The sequence below is a fragment of the Centrocercus urophasianus genome, unplaced genomic scaffold (assembly GCF_019232065.1).
Source record: "Centrocercus urophasianus isolate 14NV4802_14NV808 unplaced genomic scaffold, USGS_Curo_1.0 seq_12, whole genome shotgun sequence".
Lineage (NCBI taxonomy): Eukaryota > Metazoa > Chordata > Aves > Galliformes > Phasianidae > Centrocercus > Centrocercus urophasianus.
In genome coordinates this window covers 22,825,545-22,845,176 of record NW_024884364.1, presented here as the reverse complement: position 1 = coordinate 22,845,176, position 19,632 = coordinate 22,825,545, and positions in this window count along the sequence as shown.

Sequence of the window (19,632 nt, the reverse complement as noted above, 5' to 3'; positions counted from 1 at the left end):
CAGACTGTTTATTTACGTGATAGAAATGTGACTTGTGCATATATTCGTACAGAAAATATATTTCCTGATGTAGAAAAGCCCTAATTTAGTACACGCAATCAAAAGCCAAATTTATAATGTGGTAAGATTTATGTAAAACTCTCTGTTACTTCATATATTAAATTTTACACTTCGGGCATGCTATCAAGACAAAATTTGACTCCAGATTTAAAAAGCCTTCAAAAAGTTTTTGGAGCATAACTTGCTTTGATTTATAACAAAGCTCTTCAACAACCAAAACAGAACCCAAAACCTCTGGAGCTAGTGCACTAGCAAGCGTTCGTTATTTCGCAGTAAAACCTCCTAGGTAAAACTAGGAATACCACAAGAAAACATGTTACAGTTATAGTTTTGCAGTAACTAGATGAGCATATGCATATTTGAAATTAAGTGCACCTAATTTAATAATTCATGAGAAATTACTTCCACACATTGGTAAATAAATTTCATAATGATTTGCTAAAATTTTACTGTCACATTTACTTTAGCCTTCAGCCTGATCATTTTTCACAGTCCTTTACATGAAAATATGATTCACCTGTGATGTATTTCTCCCTGTCGTAAAACTTTTAAAATGTCCCAGAAAAATGAAGTAACTCTTATTCACGTTACTTTAGTTTGCTCATTTTCTACATTTTTTTTTTTTCCAACATTTTAATTTTGTCTACTTTCTTTCACTGCAAATGATACGTGCTACAGTTAAACTCAGAGGAGACTTCATGGAGATTCAGTCTCCTGCAAGGTAACAACGAGCAAACCCTCCCAGGCAAGTCGAGGAGGCACTGGACTGTCTCCGGAGCACAAGGTTTTTCCCGGTCCAGTTATGCCTTGCGTTATGTAATAAAGCAAACACAGACACCCACACAGACACAGACACCTTACAGAAAACGCACGCTTGAACAGCAGAAACACAATACCTGTAAAGCCCATTTTAACTGCAGGAACTACTGCACTGGGGACCGAACAGGGGGCAGGGCGCAGGAAGGTGCGGAACAGCTGCTCCGCACCGACGCTGTGCACAAGTAGGGCACTGCTCACGAGCAAACAACACACCGAGGCAGAAACAGGCAATTCCAAGGCTGCAGCCACGAGAGTTGCCATGTAAAATAAAAACACCTAACAAAAACCCTGCCTGGCGCACTTTTTCTTACATCGCACACACATGGAAAAGACAGCAGAGTACACACTGCGTGTCAGAGGAGGTCCTTAACTTCCAGTTGCTGGGCTGCTTTGTTAAACAGAGATTAAATTCTCAAAACCTTTGAGTGTACAATAATAATGCATTCCCTTACGGTGCCAGATTTGTTTATGTAATATCAGCGAGGAATAATCACCCATTTACTGTGCAGATGAGCTCCACAAGTTTCAGAACTTGGAGCACCCTTGAAAAGTGAACTTTCACAGCTCCTTCCTCATGTTTAGACTAACTGGCTTTCCCCCTTTTCAACAACAAAGGACAGCCCAACTCCTGCTCCCTGTCTTGCAGCTCAGACCCATACCCAGACTTGAAGGAATTAGAATAAATCCAGAGGCATAGCTGAGCTTTCCCTTGCATACTCCCCCATCAGTGGATCTAGGCACGTATTTTTCAACAGTTACAGCAAAAAGCTTCATTTATGCAATTCAAACAAAGAAAGTTCTAGAAAACGTCATTACTTACTGTGTACTGAGCATAATTAACTGAGATTAAAAGTTTAAGGATTCATCTGCTTTACGTCCACAAGTGTTTTAAGCAATCCCTAACACTGTATCCTGCTTAAACGTGACAATTTGGGCTGCTTTGGCATGTTGAAGAACATAAATGTGCCAATGATTCCCATTATGCCTTCTCTCCCTGCAGCCTGGTTTTTGGAGGTGTATGAGCTACGGAAATTCAGGCTGCTAATAGCAACAATTTGGTACATTAGGAAAAAACAGACACCCCCCCTCCCTCCCCTTTGCTCCCCTCCCCAAATGCTGCAGATATACTGTATAAAGTCATTTTGACATGCCTACACAACTGGTTGTGGCAGCTTTCAGACATGATTCCTAATCACAAAAAAATGCTTCAGGTTCTTTTAGAGAAAGCTTGCCGTCGGGAAGTTGATTTTGGCCAATTGCCAAAATCATGTGCAAAAGGGGCCCTCATTACCAATTCATGGCAGCCTTCAGTGCTGACAAAAAATGTGACCCAACAGGCTAAAGCAACAACTAAAATTAAAAAGTACAAGACAAAGACAACTTACTTAATATTCCTTCCATCGCCACATTAAACTTTTCCGTAATTAAACCCTTGTTAGTTCAAAGCAGTTTGCAACTACTTTTAAATGATTGCACAGGCAGTCTGTAAAAGTTGAAAGCTTTCCCTGCAAACTCTCCCAACCGCTGCCCTGTTACACACGGTTCCCTTGGATGGCAGAACTTTTTGCTGCGCACCGCCACAAGCGATCCCTCCTGCATGAGAAGCGACGCGCCTCTGCACATTGCAGCTAAAAGGGAGCCAAGCATTAGGAGCTTTTGCAAGCATGAAAGCCATAGGAGGAGTGAGGAGGGGGGAGGAGAGAAAGAGCTGGAGACCTGGGAGCGGCTATTTCCTAAACTTTCTAAAAAGATTATCAAAAAGCTCATGCAAACATTAAGCGATCGCAATTAACAGAGCTCACTGCACCGCTGTCCCATAAAAGCAGATTCGATACACGGCCTTACCTAGATGTCGTCTGGCTTTTCTGTGGATCAAAAAGTTTCCTGCCTAAGCACACAGATATTCTTTCACCGGCTATAAAGGCCCCTTTTATGAATCCAGCACTGTAACAGCCTGCTTTCTGCACCGCGGCGAGAGCAGGATGCGTCAGCTTTCAGGAGAAAAACAGCCTTAATACACAATTAGTGGCAGAGTGTCTAATAGTGGATTTATCTTAAAGAGTGAAAAGGCATTTTTTAAAAAGCAAGGAGGGTGCGGTCAGATCTTAGGCTATCCCTGAGAAAAGGGGCCTAGGCTGCACTAGTACCTAAATACTAGCAGAAGCTGGCTGGGAAGGGAGCCAATGGAATGACTTTGTTTGACCCAGCTGCCAATCTCTCCTGAAGCAGTGCGCCAGACTAAACACTGACACTATTTTAACTCAAATCAGGCTACAGCAGCTGTTTGCTTTCCGGCTCTCAGCTATGCACCATGGCCACGATGACTCTGCACGGTGCAGATGATGGAGCTGGGGCAGTTCGGCTCAAATGCGTTCCGGCTTTGGGCTAGTGATGGAGACGTGGGGGGTGGGAAGGCTGCTGGGATGGGGCTTGCCTTCTTCCCTCACGTTTGCTTGCTTGCTTAAACACCCCTACCTCCATTTTCCCCAAAGTGAAATGAAAATGAGGTTTGAAGCTCACAGAAAATTCAGCACGGCACGTCAGGTGGAAAGACAGAAGTTACTGCCCAGGACCAACGACAGAAGATATTGTAAAGGTGTGCCTCCAAAACCCATCTGCAGCCTGAAATTATTTACCTTCGTAGAATCACAGAATCATAGAATGGCCTGGGTTGAAAAGGACCATAATGATCATCTAGTTTCAACCCCCCCTGCTATGTGCAGGCTCACCAACCACTAGACCAGGCTGCCCAGAGCCACATCCAACCTGGCCTTGAATGCCTTCAGGGATGGGGCTTCCACAACCTCCTTGAGCAACCTGTTCCGAAGTATCACCACCCTTTGGGTGAAAAACTTCCTCCTAAGAAGTCTTCTTCGTTAGTGGCACTAAAATCAGCGTAAAAATAATCAACACACAGATCGCTCATTCTTAATTGTAAAATGAAGTTCTGCAGATAGACCTAAGAAAGCAGGCACTGCATGTGTATATACATGTGTGCATTTACATACACATCCAGATTCCAATCTAAATTACAGCAGCGCAAATAGCACTGTAAGCAACAAAGTTACTGCAGATTAAACTGAGGGTGGAATTCGACAGCCAATTTACATATCAAACTGTGAGACTGAAAAAAATACATAAGTAGATATCAGCAATAGTCATATGGCATGGAGGTTAGCATGTCTTTTCTAAGTCATTAAAAAGTCAAAGAAGATTTGCAGCTGTGGAAAGGAAATATGTTAAGAACTCATGGATGCTTCTGAAGTACTAGACATATAGCATAGTCCAACATAGCACCTCCAATTTTGCAGCATTTACACCTAAACTCAGCCTCGTTACTTAAGCCAGACTTTGTTTCCTCTCACCCTGCCATGGAAAGTTGCTGGCTGTTTCCCAAAACGAAATGTCATGATAATTTCCTTGTTCGGTAAAAAGTCAAAAGAACATCCCCACCAAAAACCACGAGGCACAGAGAGATAACTCAATCTTTTCTATTGCAAAACTGTGTGACTTATCTTGATATGGAGTATAGGAGAGGGGAAGGTGAGTTAAAGACACCTGAATGTCTTAGCTAAACATTGCTAAATATCTCAAATTCAACTGTGATACTTCATAGAGATAACGGGGGGGAAAAAAGCACAAACACAAACGAAACATAACATTAAAACAAACAAACAAACAAATCCAAACCCATAAGGCTAAGTCTGACTTAGATTGTTGAGCACCAACAGATTTCCACGAGCTGTTCAAGAGCCACTACCAGAAACTGGTGGAAGTCACCAATATTGCACTAGCTCAAATCTTACTTTTTAATTACTTGAAGATCTAATTGCACCAAGTTAAAAAAAAAAAAAAAAAAATCAGAAAACATTTTAAATAATACACCATGCAATAAATAAAAACTACAAATTGAATGAGTAATGCCTATCAAAACAAATGTTCAATATTTCTAACATGCAAATTGAAATGGGAAATGAGACCTGCAGCACGTCTACAATACGAAAACAGAGTGTACAACTGTATTTACGTTATAGTGGAACATACAAAAAGTCAGTTACCAATACCTGAGAAGTTTGAAATCTTAAAATGGCAGACAGGTGAGACAAAGCCAATTGTGTCTATAGGCCTCTGCTCTCACTTAGAAGCACAGTGATCATTTATTTGAGATGAATTGACATGCCTTCTAAAGAAAATGTTGAGTCCTCAGCAAAATGAGTGCATTTTGCCAGGAATTCACATCTTGAACTGCAAGACAAAAAAGGTAATACTGAAGCAATAGCTTTAGGAAACGAAAAAATTCGAAGTTAGCATAGCTGAAGAAGAACAAAAGTACAAGATAAGAAAAAAATATATAGGCTGGAGTGAAACTTCGCCAGCTCCTTGAGGCAGAAAAGAAGGTAATATGGTCAGATCAACAGATAAAGAATGCAGCAACTAAGCTGTTGAATGATAGGAAAGGAACAATGTTGCTCTTGGTGAAACCAGCAAGAATTTATCCAAGACTTGACAAGATCAGGATGCGGATAAACTGTGATAGGAAGACTGACAGAAAAAAAAAAAAAAAACAAGAAAAAAAAAAAAAAAAACAAGACTTTGCATTTAAAGGTGGAATACAAAAGGCTTTTCATTCAAATACAGTATAATGAGCAGAAAGCTCATGCAACTTTCTCATTTTTCTTGGAAAGCTAATAAAAATTGTATTCCTGTTTCTGTTTATAAGGGTGGGTCCTCATAGTGTCATTTTGATTTGTAAGTTAAATATTGTCATAATTGCTCCAGGGTGGTTGCGGGAGAAGGAGGTGGTATCTGGCATTTCTTCCCCTTTTAATCAAACTTCTGTCAGCCTTGGGCAATGCATGAAGAAACATAGGGAAGCACTGGAATTGGTAACTACTGGAGCTTTGCTGACAAATACAAATCTCTTTCCTTCTACAAAACAATTTAAAATTCTTATTATCTTATAAATGAAGCATTAATACAGCTAAGCTCATTTGAAGTTCCTGTTGTAGAAAATCTCTGGTTACTCCTAAAAGTGTTCTCTTTCAGAAATACTGTATTCATTCATTCTAACTTGCTTTTGAAGCTAAGAAGCTGAATGTGTGTGATTACACTGTATCGATGCCATCTAAAAATTCCTCAAATCATTGGCCAATACTGGATAAATTTAATATCAGTAGTTTTAGGTGTATTTTTGAGAAACACAATAACTTTGAGATCTCCATCCTGTATCAAGTAGTGGTCAAATGATCAAATGAGAAATTATATCAGCATCCCTATAGCAAATACAGAAAATCTTTGGAAGATCTAAATGTTTCAGTATTTTACACCAAAAACTTCTATCAGATATAGTTCAATTAATTTCAAGAAATGAGTGCATAAGAAAGTAGGCTTTCGTGGTTATGAATTCCTTTATATATTTTTTTTTATTTTATTTTGCTGGTGAGTTGATAGAAAGCACAGCAGAAATACCTTCGACAAGCTTTTCTGTTTTGCTTTGTTCTGTCTTTTTGTTTCAATTATTCCAGTAGAATGATTTCTTTCTGCCATCATTTCTTCAACCTTTGGTACTATAATTTTTGGCATACTACTTCACGATCAAATGATTTTTCACTTCAAATCAATTGGAAAACTCCAACTGATTTCAAATGAATCAGGATTTTATCCTTGTCAGCCTCAAGTCATATTATTGCCAGAGGGGCCCAGAGCAGGATGCATGTAGAGCACTGTGAAGTGATTTATTGCTTCCAGCTTCCTCTTGTGCATCAGCCACTTTGGGAAGAAATGATGGGCCAAAACTGTGATGTAACTTTACAAGTCATATATGCCATTCTGGCATTTGAGACTGAGCTCTTATAATGTTCTGTGTTTGTTCACCTACTGAGCTCTCTACTATTTGAACCTTCAGCAAGTATCGCTGCTGGGCTCCAATAATAAATAACAATTTCACCAATAAGAACCACAGGGGAGGGGGAGGAGAGCACAAGAAAAAAAAAAAAGATCAATGAAACGTTTGTTTCAGTATTTCACATATTCCAGGTGAGAAAATTAGATTTCCAAAACCAAAACTGACTTTGAACTTTATTTAATTGAGCACGATTTCTTTATTAATATATTTATTTTCAATGTGCATATTTTAAGCTGGGAGACAATGGTGAAATTTCACACACACAAACACACACACACACACACACAAAAGAAAATACAGGAAGTCATCCTATACATTCTATGTAAAAAGTGAGAAATGGAATTAAATTAGAGACAGTCATCTATTCATGTTAAAATGGAACCCAGATGCTAAATGCTGAAAAGAAACTTGCCTTAGAAACTTGATTGCATAAATATCTTTCACAAAGGATTTACATCCTCCTCTGAATTAACCAGTGTGCACCACACCACTATCAACGGTAGTGCATTACGTCTTTTCCATTGCGTTTGGTTGGGAAAAACTGATATTACCATAGTCCATAGACATTCTTTATAGAAGAGGATAGAAAAGAGTGGCGACTTTTGCAGCTATGGAATTAGTTTAATTCAGACTCTAAAATTAGTCTTACACAATCTCATCATCTCCAGATGCTCCTTTTTGCTCATAAATCCACTAAAATGTTTATATTGTCCCATGCAAAGGGGTGAATGCCTGCTGCGGATTGTTGCTCCAAGGCAGCAATAACTTACCATGTCTTTTCTGTAGCAAGTTGCAGTGTTTTTTGAAGTACAATCTATAGACATTTGCTCTTTCCATCACACCTCCCACATTTCCACAAACCACAACATATTTGTGCTTCAAGACATCTTCTGGAACAAATCAGTTTTAGTTTTGAATTAGAATACGGCATGACATGAGGCAGATATAGCTGGTGTTTCTCCTAAGAATAAATTTGTGTGCGTTTAGAACAGAGGCCAAGCAAACATCAAGCTTGCATACACTCCTTACTTATATACCAAGGAAATAGCTACCATATGTATTAAAAGACAGTATCAAACATAATTAGATTAGATATAATACAACTGGGCCTCCTAGACCACCATCCAATCTCACTCATTCCATCTTTGGGACCAATTATCATATAATTATACTGAGTAGTGCTGAGAATCCTTAAGAGAACCCTATTGTGTTGCCAAACAAAAAGGCAGTTCTTGCCTCAAACATCATCCTACTATTTTGTCAATCAAATGCAGCTCTGGTATATAAGTTTGCTTTCTTGAGCTCATACACAAAGTTAGCTCTCTACTCTCTTCTTCTCCCATCACCATAATCTCTCTCTTGTTGTTCTGACTACTGAAGAAAGGGAGACAGATGTTCCAGCTTTTCTCAGTGGGTAAATATCTCCAACAGATTTACTTTTTTTTTCCTCTCTCTCTTTTTTTTTTCTTTTTTTTTTTTTCCCCAGCAAGAGGTAAGATAAGGAAAATGAGAAAAAATAAATTACGATAATCATTTGCAAAATACCCTTTCAAATATTAAGCAAACTTGAACATCCATTTCATAGTTACCACTAACTATAAAAATGAGATGGACAACAAATACGCAGGTTGCTCTGAAAGTAATGCTTCCTATTGATTTCCATGGAAACTACAAAGGATACAAAAAGCATAGTAACACATCTACAAACACTGTTTTTCAACACAGTCATCACCATTAGCCATGTGTTTTCACCAGTGATGTCCAAGAGAAGAGTCTGCATGCCATACTTGTAATAATCTGCACCTGTGAAGGTGACCCACTGTCACTGTTGCCACTGCCAAAACTCACCATCCACTGCTCACTGTGCTCACATCCATGGTTTGGCTTTCATAGATTTTCAGCAAGCATCAATGAATATCAGTAAGTGCCATTTTATCCACATGGAGGAATTCAATGACACATCTGCACTTCCATGTCAGATGCCATTCTATCAGACTGCCCCTCTGCTGCCACATGGCAATAAAAAGGAATGGAATATTGGCAGGAAGGTTCAACCTCTACTGTCATACCACCATCATCTGCCTCTGACATCACGGACCAAAATAATAAAATAGGAGGCATTACTTTTGGATCAACTCTTGTATGATTTATAGTACTGAACACTACTTAGATGCAAGCATGTCTGGGAAAAAAATGTTATCTAGAGGTTCAGTGGGCTAGGAAGCAGGAATTTTGGTACTTATTTCTGATCCTGCTTCCAGTTCAATGGGTAATCTTTGGATATTAACTTCTCATCTGTTCCAGATCTCAGCTGAAGTAAATTCACAGTGATCAAAAGGCATTTGGAAGAACATGCTTAGCTAAGCCTACTGTCTTCTACTTCTTAGTTTTTTAAAAGTGGGGTAGAGAATATTTTTATTATTTATTATTAGTTGTTAAGCAATTAACATAATATTAGTAATAACACTATTAATTCTCGTTACGTGATTTTAGATCCATCACTGTAGCAATGGCAGAAGAATTTTAAAAAATCGCATAATCATAAATTAATACAGAATCATAGAATCCTAAAATCCTTAGAGTTGGAAGGAACCTCTAAAGGTCATCTAGTAGAACCTCCCTGCAGTGAACAGGGACCTCCACAGCTAGATCAGGTTGTCCAGGGCCTGATCCAGTCTCACCTTGAGTGCCAGAGATGGGGCACCAACTACATCTCTGGGCAACATGTTCCAGTGCCTCACTGTAAAAGACTTTTTCCTTATATCCAACCTAAATCTACCCTCTCAAGCTTGAAGCCCTTGTTCTATCACAACATGCCCTGCTAAAGAGTCTATTCCCTTTTTCCTGTAGCTCCCCTTTAGGTGCTGAAATGCTGCTATCAGATCACCTCGGAGCCTTCTCTTCTCCAGGCTGAACAGCCCCAGTTCTCTCAGACTGCCCTCATAGAGTAGGTGTTCCATCCCTTAGACCATCTTTGCAGCCCTCCTCTGGAAGTGCTTCAAAAGGTCTATGTCTCTCCTGTACTGAGGACTCCATATCTGGATGCAGTAGTTCAGTTAAGGCCTCATCAGCACAGAGTAGAGGAGTAGGATCACCCCTCTTGAACTACAATTTCTTATTGCTTGTAGTGTTCATCTGAGGTAGCAATAAATATTAAACAAGTCTCTATTGGATATCCAGAATAAATTTGAGGTTAATCGAAGTGTTGTTTTTATGTATGTTAGAGAGACAGGGTATCAAATATAGTTTTCCAATGCATGCTTCACATAGATTGTCCTAAGCACCAATGCTTAGTTTTAAACTGCTTGCTTCACTGCAAAGTTTAAATAACCAATCACTCTGCCAGTGTATATGCCTTTAACTCAGTGCCATGTTGACTCTTAAAATATTTTCACTTTTTAATATAAACATTTCAGACAAAAATCTCTCTTAGAGAACAAGGACCCTATACAACTAAAATGGGGAGAAGTTACCATTTTCTACTTTTTCAGTCTCACCTGTTTAAGTACAGCTGGCACAGCACAGATGCATGTATTATTCCAGTCTCTGGGATAGCCTGTTTACCAACCTTCTGAGAACTTACAGTTGAAATTGATTTGCATACAAATTGTGATGGTATTTACTATTAATGTGAAGCAGAAGAGCCCACCATTTATACCAGGAGACTAAAAATCTATACGTCAGTTCTATTTAAAGTTCTAGAGGAGAAAAAGGAGGCAGGTGGGATTTGTGTATATCACTGGCCACAAGATCCTACCCATGGCCATTTCCATCATTAAGTGCAACAAAAGCAAACCCTATCATATGAGAGAAATTCTTTAGATCCACCTGAAACTACCCAAGTTTCAAAATTATTACACCAAAAAGTTTGGATATTAAATTCTTTATCTGTGTATGATAACTTCATCTACTGCCTGAAGACAAAACATGACATACAACTGAAACAATATATGCAACACTATTATTGCGTTTTCCTTGAAAATCTGGTTGTCTAGAGTTTTGTCCTTTCAAACCCAATACAAGACACAATTTACATATTTAGGTACCTTTATTACTTGTCCGTCAAACACTTAACTGAACAAAGAAGCAGTAGATGATGAAGCTTACCTACTATCTACTATTACTGCAAATATATGAGGTCCCAAGATAAAGGACGATAAGCAACAGCCTATTGTCTACTTCATGTTAAAGATCATATTATTGCATAGTTTTGGTTAGGGGCCTGTAACACACCAGAATAAATATAACAAGAACACACATCAGAGGAAAGCAGCATTTTTTTTTCCATCGAAACAAACCAAATCATGTTAGAAAATAAGCTTTATCATATTTCTCTCAGTATTCTGATGATCCAGATTGTCAGGACTGCCACTGCCAAGTGAAAGTCCTCTTAAGTGAAGTTTCTTATATTAAATCAGGTAAATCCTATTCGGTACTTATTAGTTATTCATATGAATGTTAATCTCCCACTCTACATAGAGTATACTTGATGCCTTTTTGATACAATGCTTCCTTATGTGTCTAAAGCAGCTTTTAATCCAGTCCCAGTTGCATTTTAGTAGCTATTTTAGACAGCACTTTGCTGTCACTGGAGAAGTTTCAAGTTTAATCTAAGGGCAACTTCTGCATCCCAGCTGAAAAAGCAGTATTATTAGAAGTAATTTTCAGTTAGTTACCTCATCATAAGTTGGTTTACATTTACATAATATGAAGTTAAATTACCACTCCAATATGAAACCCAGGAAAATGAAATTCGCTTATGGAGAAGTCCTTGCAAAGCAGAAATCTTTTTCAAATCATGAGTATGGTGTGTCACATCTGTTTAATACATATATTTTCCATTCATATTTGAGAGCTGTATGCAAGTACTGATGGAGAACACATGCTTATTAGCTTAGTCTCACGAGTAACCAAATATCATGAATGATCAAACACAGTTTTTATTACTTGGTGTACATTTTTTTATGTAGAATCTTGGTATGTAATCATTCCTCCAACATCACAATATTTAAAGAGCAAATAACTGAGAAATGGGTTCATCAAACTTCAGTGCAGGCCCAAACTTTCTCCAGCATTGTACACACAAAAAAAGATTAAGAGAGAGAGAGACAGCAGATGTGATTAGTTTGAATCCCATCACTCTACTGGATGAAAAACTGATGGCAACAATGGTTGAGTGTAAATTCTAAATATGCTTAGCATATTTATTTTATATTTATGTGTGTATATATACATATATGTTACATATATATTATGATATTTGCTGAAAAGAACCTTGTTGGACATGGGGACTTGAAGGATTTGAAGCTGGACATGAGCCAGCAATACGCCTTCACAGTCCAGAAAGACAGCTGTATCCTGGACTGCAACCAAAGAAGCATGGCCAGCAGGTTAATAGAGGTGATCCTGCCTGCTCTGATAAGAGCTCATCTGGAGTACTGTGTGAAGATGTGGAGTTGTCAGTACAGAATCACAGAATCACAGAATCACAGAATCACCCGGGTTGGAAGGGACCTCAAGGATCATGTAGTTCCAACCCCCCTGCCTAGCAGGGCCACCAAACATACACATTCAGATCAGGTTGCCCAGGACCCTGTCCAACCTGGCCTTAAACACATCCAAGGACGGGGCATCCACAACCTCCCTGGGCAGCCCGTTCCAGGGCCTAACCACTCTCCTTGTATACTTCCCCCTAACATCCAACCTAAATCTTCCCTCCTTCAACTTCGATCCATTTCCCCTAGTCCTGCTGTTGTCAGCCCTTTTGAAGAGTTTACTCCCCTCGTGGGTGTAGGTTCCCTTCAGGTATTGATAGGCTGCAATGAGGTCACCACGCAGCCTTCTCTTCTCCAGGCTGAACAAGCCCAACTCCCTCAGCCTGTCCTCATAGGGGAGGTGCTCCAGCCCCCTGATCATCTTAGTCGCCCTCCTCTGGACCCTTTCCAAAATCTCAATGTCTTTCTTGTACTGAGGGCTCCACACCTGGACACAGTACTCCAGATGGGGCCTCACAAGAGCCGAGTAGAGAGGGACAATCACCTCCCTGTCCGTGCTGACCACCCCTCTCCTGATGGAGCCCAGGATCCCATTTGCCTTTCGAGCTGCCAGAGCTCACTGCTGGCTCATGTTCAGTCTCTCGTCCATCAGGACCCCCAGGTCCTTCTCTGCCGAGCTGCTCTCAAGGACCACTCCTCCCAGCCTGTACGGGTGCCTGGGGTTCTTCCGGCCCAAATGCAAAACCTTGCACTTTGCCGTGTTGAACCTCATTAGGTTCACCCGAGCCCAGCCCTCCAGCCTGTTGAGGTCCCTCTGAATGGCATCCCTTCCTTCCACCGTATCAACTGCACCACTCAGCTTGGTGTCGTCAGCAAACTTGCTGAGGGTGCACTCAATTCCCTCATCGATGTCATTAATAAAGATGTTAAAGAGCACCGGTCCCAAGACAGACCCTTGGGGGACACCACTTGTTACCGGCCTCCACCTGGACATAGAGCCATTGACCACCACCCTCTGTCAGCGGCCTTTCAACCAATTGCTTATCCATCGGGTCGTCCACCCATCAAATCCACTTCCCTCCAATTTGGAGATGAGGATGTGGTGGGGGACCATGTCAAAGGCCTTGCTCAGGTCCAGGTAAATGACATCGGTCGCCTTCCCTTCGTCCACCAATGCTGTCACTCCATCATAGAAGGCCACAAGATTAGTTAGGCATGACCTTCCTTTGGTGAAGCCGTGCTGGCTGTCTCGGATCACATGCTCATTCTTTATGTGATCGAGCATGTTGTCCAGGAGGATCTGTTCCATGATCTTCCCAGGCACGGAGGTGAGACTCACCGGCCTGTAGTTCCCCGGGTCCTCCCTGCTCCCCTTCTTGTATATGGGAGTGACGTGACCCTTCCTCCAGTACAGGACAGACATAGACCTGTTGGAGTGCCTCAGGAATGGAACACCTCTCCTACGAGGACAGGCTGAGAGAGCTGGGGCTGTTCTAGAGAATAGAAGGCTCCAGAGAGACAAGATAGTGGTATTTCACTATATAAAGGGAGGTCATAAGAACAAACGAGATAGACTTTTTAGCAGGGTCTACTGTGACAGGACAAGCAGAAATTATTTCAAACTAAAAGAAGAGAGATTTAGTTTGGAAATAAGGAAGATTTTTACTAATCTTCTTATAATAAGAGTGGTAGGCACTGGTATAAGTTGCCCAGAGATGCAGTGGATTTCTTGTCCCTAGAAACATCCAAGGTCATGCTAGACTGGGCTCTGAGCAACCTGATCTAGCCATGTTGTCCTTGCTGCTCGGGAGTTGGACTAGATGATCTTTGGATCCTTCCAACACAAATGATTCTATAATTCTATGGTATCTAACAAACATTGCTTCAAAAATGTGACAAAGCCATAGCAAAGACTTCTGGACAGCAAGCTGACCGATTTTCATCAGTTAAATATTGTCTTATAAGCATTATGTGTTCACTGCTGACTGAGCTGCAGGCAGAACACAGCCAGGGGAGACAACACACACACACACACACAGAGAAAAACAAAACAAAACAAAACAAAACAAAACAAAACAAAAAACCAGAAAGAAACAAAACTGTTTTGCTGTTCTCTTTATACAGAAGAATATTCATCCTTTCTAGAATGGAATATTTGAGTCTTCATTGTTTGGATAAATCACATACTGTAGTTTGGGATTTGAAAGAAAGGTACCCAAAATATTTGCTTAGTATCTGAGAAGTCTGTGATTATGATTATTATATAAAAGAGAGAGATGTAAAAATGTAACACAGTTTGATGTTCAAGGGCAGAAGACAGGACATAACAAAAAATCAAAGATTTTGCTTAGGCATGCCTTAATTAGTAAGTCATGATTTTTTAACTGATGTAATAAAAAAGCTATTTTTTCACAAGAAAGAGTTAACCAACAAGGCTATTTATGCAGTTGTCTCGACACCCAATATAGGCCTATAGAGCCTGCAATTTTCAAGGTGATTTGCAATTTTCATTAATTTGTTGAAGGTTTTGTAGCTCAATAATGAGACATTTTCAACAGTTATTAGTGAATCAGAGCTGTTTGCAGCTTTAATTCAAACACAGTAAATACAAATGCAAATGTGCACATGATTTTCTATTATCATTTCCAGAGGGTGAAAAAAGGCAAATGATCTTCAGGAGGATGGGGATGTTTATCATTATTTGCCTAAAATTAGTTAACAGCCCCATTCTGATGGAAGTGAACCGAGAGTTGTTGATTAATGCTAATGTAGGAATTGTGAGGAACTGCAAATGGTCATTTGATGCTGGCATGTTGCCTTAATCTTCTTGAAAACTGAAAGTCATACATTTCTTTTCACCTTAAGATAAAAATTTGTGGGTCTATCACAAACATAATTTTATTTATTCACCAGCTTCTTTATTTAACTGAAAATTTGTTGAAATGTATTGTCCATGATAATTTTGGCCCTTAAAACATAGCATCTTAAATTTTTTGCCCAAGTCGGTAGTTTGCATCTGTATTTTAGAATTCTCATAGAACGGATATAAAATGAGACATTAAAAGAGAAGGTTTCCATATATATGTAGGTGCATGACAGCAAAAGTATGAAATAATTCACAAGGAGGCCAGAGGAAAGCAGATTCCTAATCCTATTGCAACTGATGTGAAAATCAATGCCAACAGAATTTGATGAAACTCAAATACATTTAAAGCACTTTTCAAAGTAGTTTTGAGCAGCTACTTCTACAATTTTGGTCCAGAAAGTGATAAATCAAATTTGCTTGTCAGTTAACAGGTACAGGAAATTTCCACATCAAACTTAATTAAAAACAAAAGGATCAGGTAAATTAAAGAGTGATAGCACAGAGGCTTTACTCAATAGCCACTTGATGGCAGCGTCATGTATAAAAAGATGAGACTGTGAAGTTAAAATTTAAAAAGCCTCCAATGACAGGAAAAAGCCAACCTAATGACACTTTGATTACTTCATAATATTATTCTCCTAATAGAAGTCTTTTTAATGATATTTTGAAGGTCAGCAACCTAAATCAATAAGTAAACCCATAAAAATCATGAATTTTAAACTTCAGAAATGTTACCATAAAGGTTATCCCTTCAAAATCAATATATGAAACATTTTCAGTATCTATTATAAATTTAATATGTGTTCCAGCACATAATACTGCAATGATAACTCCTGGCTAATTTATCTGGGGAAAAACAAACAAATAAATAAACAAAGAAACATAAGGAGTAAGAATTCATGGGCACTGACTTACTAAAATACATGACAGTAGTGTTACCATCACACTATCATTTTTGTAGTACAGAAATAAGAGAGCAGTTTATGCTTCCGGCCAGTGGGATGATTCGCATTTCTTGGTCATCAAACACAGCCAAACAAACTTAAGAGGTAAAGCTGTTCATGAAAGGGTACGAGTCTAGCTAAAAAGCTGCTTTTCTGTTCCTGTCCTACCTTACTCATCTGTTTGTACTTCAGCGTGGAAGAACTCAGTCTGTTTCAGCTGAAAGGACAAGTGCTGTAAGTGAAAAAACAGTCAGGATCTGCCTTTGTATTGCAGGATGTCCATGTATTATAAAACCCATTTTTTGACAGTTTTACACTAGTCTGATATACAGATCATGCCCAACATGTGATGATTGCTCAGTGCATTAATAGCATTGGTCAGTACCCTTCTGCAGTAAAACATACAAAAATAGAGAAGCCAGCTCTAGGAGGATTCTACCCTTGACTATCCAGATGACATTTGTTAGCAATACCAAACACATATCTAGTGAAGACAACTCTATTATTCCAGTCTTCTAACTGCTACGCAACTCATTAAGACTAGAATCTTGTCATTATCTCAATTTATGATTGGAACATCCATTGTCACTATTGCCACTAATGCTTATTCAGCATAATGCGTGAAACGGGAAGAATCTGTTCAAGTGGTAACACAAATGAAAAAAATCAGTGTTCATAAATGTCTTTCAGAGTTACAAAACAATCAAATAGCATTTGAGCTAACACAGAATTAATGCCCACTATTTTTTTTTTCCAAAATTCGGAGGAAAAAAAAAAACAAAAAAAAACAAAACAAAACAAAAAAAAAAACAGAAAAGCAACTCCTTTCCATGTACTGGAGCTTTGATGTTTTCTTCCCAAAACAATTCTTTGCAGTCAAGTTGTCAAGCCTCTGTAAATACAGTTTATAATGGAAGTAGGAATTATCCACTAAATACAACATCACAAACAAAGGAATGTCTTAGTTCGAAAACTAATATTATGCTTTTATGAGTTACAAAATGCATCAGTGGCAGTCTTGAGGGTAGAATTGTACTTGAATTTTAAAATGATGTAACTGACATGGAAATTTCCAGAGAAAATTTCCAGAAAAAAGGGGAGGGAGGGAGGGAGGGAGAGAGGGAAGAGAGGAAATATGTTACTCACGAGTAACAAAATGTTTTGAAAAACTGGAAATATTTTAATATAGATTTGAAACTTCTTCCTTCAACAATAAATTTGTACTTCACTCTGGGTACTAGTTGACACCATTGCTTAAGTTATTTAGAAACATGGAGTGGAAACATACTACTTCTTCAACAGGAATACAGTGCAGCAGAACTGGCCCTGCATTATCACAACATAAAATGAACATTTTCCAGAATATAGGATTTTTGTTGTTGTTTCTTTGTTCTTGTTTTCAAATACTCAGAGCTCAGGATTCAGGACAAGGCTTCCAAAATTTTTACTTTAAACTCTGATTTAGTAACATACTTTAGTACATGCTTTCTGGTATGTGAGTAGTCCAAATACATATTTTTTTAGAAGATATCAGAAAAATATCTGAACAACATATGAAAACTTCCTGATAACTTTGGAAATTAAAGCTGTTGCTTTATTTTGCTCAGTCCATTTTCTTCTTAAAATCCTCGCTATTCATGTACTAAGGAACTTGCTATATTTCTAGTTGCTGTTCTTTTACTAAGCAACATTACACTGACTTATTAAATAATGACAGATATTTTTACAGATAAATAAGAGAACAGAACTTTGAAGCACTTTTTAACATAACAACACAAATGGAAATAAAAGAGTAGCATCTAAATCTGTCTATAATAAGCAGAGTTAAATGTGTCTTTGGGATCTATTCCATTTCTTGAACTCACTTTTAATTCTAAATCATGCACTAATGATCTTTGATGTTAAGTCAAAGAGTAATATGCATCTAATTATTTTTTGACATATTAAATTAGTTAAGAAAAAAAAAGTCCATGACAAGACTAATTATCACAAAGACTTCTGGTCAGTTTCTTAAAATGTGGGAGGAGAATTTTATTTAGCTAGTTTCATACTGTCTAATATATACAAGATCCAATGTTATACAATGAATTATGTTGTAAATTATAATGCCTTTGATATTATAAATTAAAAAAACAAACAATCCTAACCAGTTTCATACCGAGAAAATGTGCATGTTTTTATAAAGAAGCAGACTTTTTAGGCATAAAGTAATTTTTAGCATGCATTTCTCACATTAATTTATAAAGATGTTAACTTGGAAAAAACAGTGAACCAACTAAACGTTGGTAAAAGCCTATTGCTTATCATAACTAAGAAGATATTAATGTAAGAATGGCATCAACATTTCTGCTTCTGAAAACGACGATGCTTATCAAAGTAGAAATCACACAGCCGCCTGGGATGGATGGGAAAGTTTAGGCAACACATCCACAAAATATGTTCCAGCAGTGACAAATTTGAGCTTTCAAACAGCTGCAGTGTCTTCAAGTAGAAGAAACTGATAAAAATCACACGAGGTGAAAAGGAGACCTACTTCACAACATACAACTGTGCTAGAGATTGAGACAGAAATATGATTTTACTCTGAAAGTGAGGGGAAAATAGAAAAAAAAATGCTGTCTACCAATATGAGAATGAGACTATTTGTTGTTAAAGGGGAGGGCTAGGTGGCATCAAAGAAAAATCTTTCTAGAATGGCAACATGTGAGATCTGAAAGGTTCTGAATAATTTTCCTGTAATTCATTATTTTTCATGAAGCTACCTACTTTTTCAGTAAGTGCTCCTTGCTGAAGAATACTCATCTCCTTTTCCCACTCCTTCAAAACAAAAAGAATCCTTTTCTGAAAACTTGTTTGGGAAGAACCATTGGTCAAGAATAACAATGTAGTTCAGCAGTTATTTTACTCTCAAGAACATTTATTGCAGGTGAGTCCCAGAAAATGGTTGAGATTTGCTTCTGGACACCTGCTGGTAACCATTCAGTAAACTGATTGAAAAATGACTGGACAAAGTTTAAAGAGAAGAGTTAAATGCAAGACAGAACACCAAAATCAGAGCTGACACAAATAAATCACAAAGAAGGAGAACACCTGGGGGACCAAAACTGTTACAACATCAAGTTCTTTTTGCCATTTCAATTTTCATGCAATGGACTATCTAAGGAAGAAAATCTTTTGTAGTTGAGGTTGAAGGGTGTTGGAAATGAAGGGCAAGTACTGCTTTGTGTATAACAACGATTTACACAAAGTTGAAAGGATTGGCTGACACACCTGAAGGCTGTGCTGCCATTCAGCGAGACCAAGATGGACAAGCTGGAGAGCTGGGCAGTAAGAAACCAGATGGGGTTTAACAAAAGCAAATGTAGAGTCTTGCATCTAGGGAGGAATAATTGCATGTACCGGTACAGGTTGGCTGATGAGCTGCTGGAAAGGAGGTCTGCAGAGAGGGACCTGGGTGTCCTGGTGGACAACAGGTTGGCCATGAGCCAGCAGTGTGCCCTCATGGCCAAAATGGCCAATGGCATCCTGGGGTGCATTAAAAAG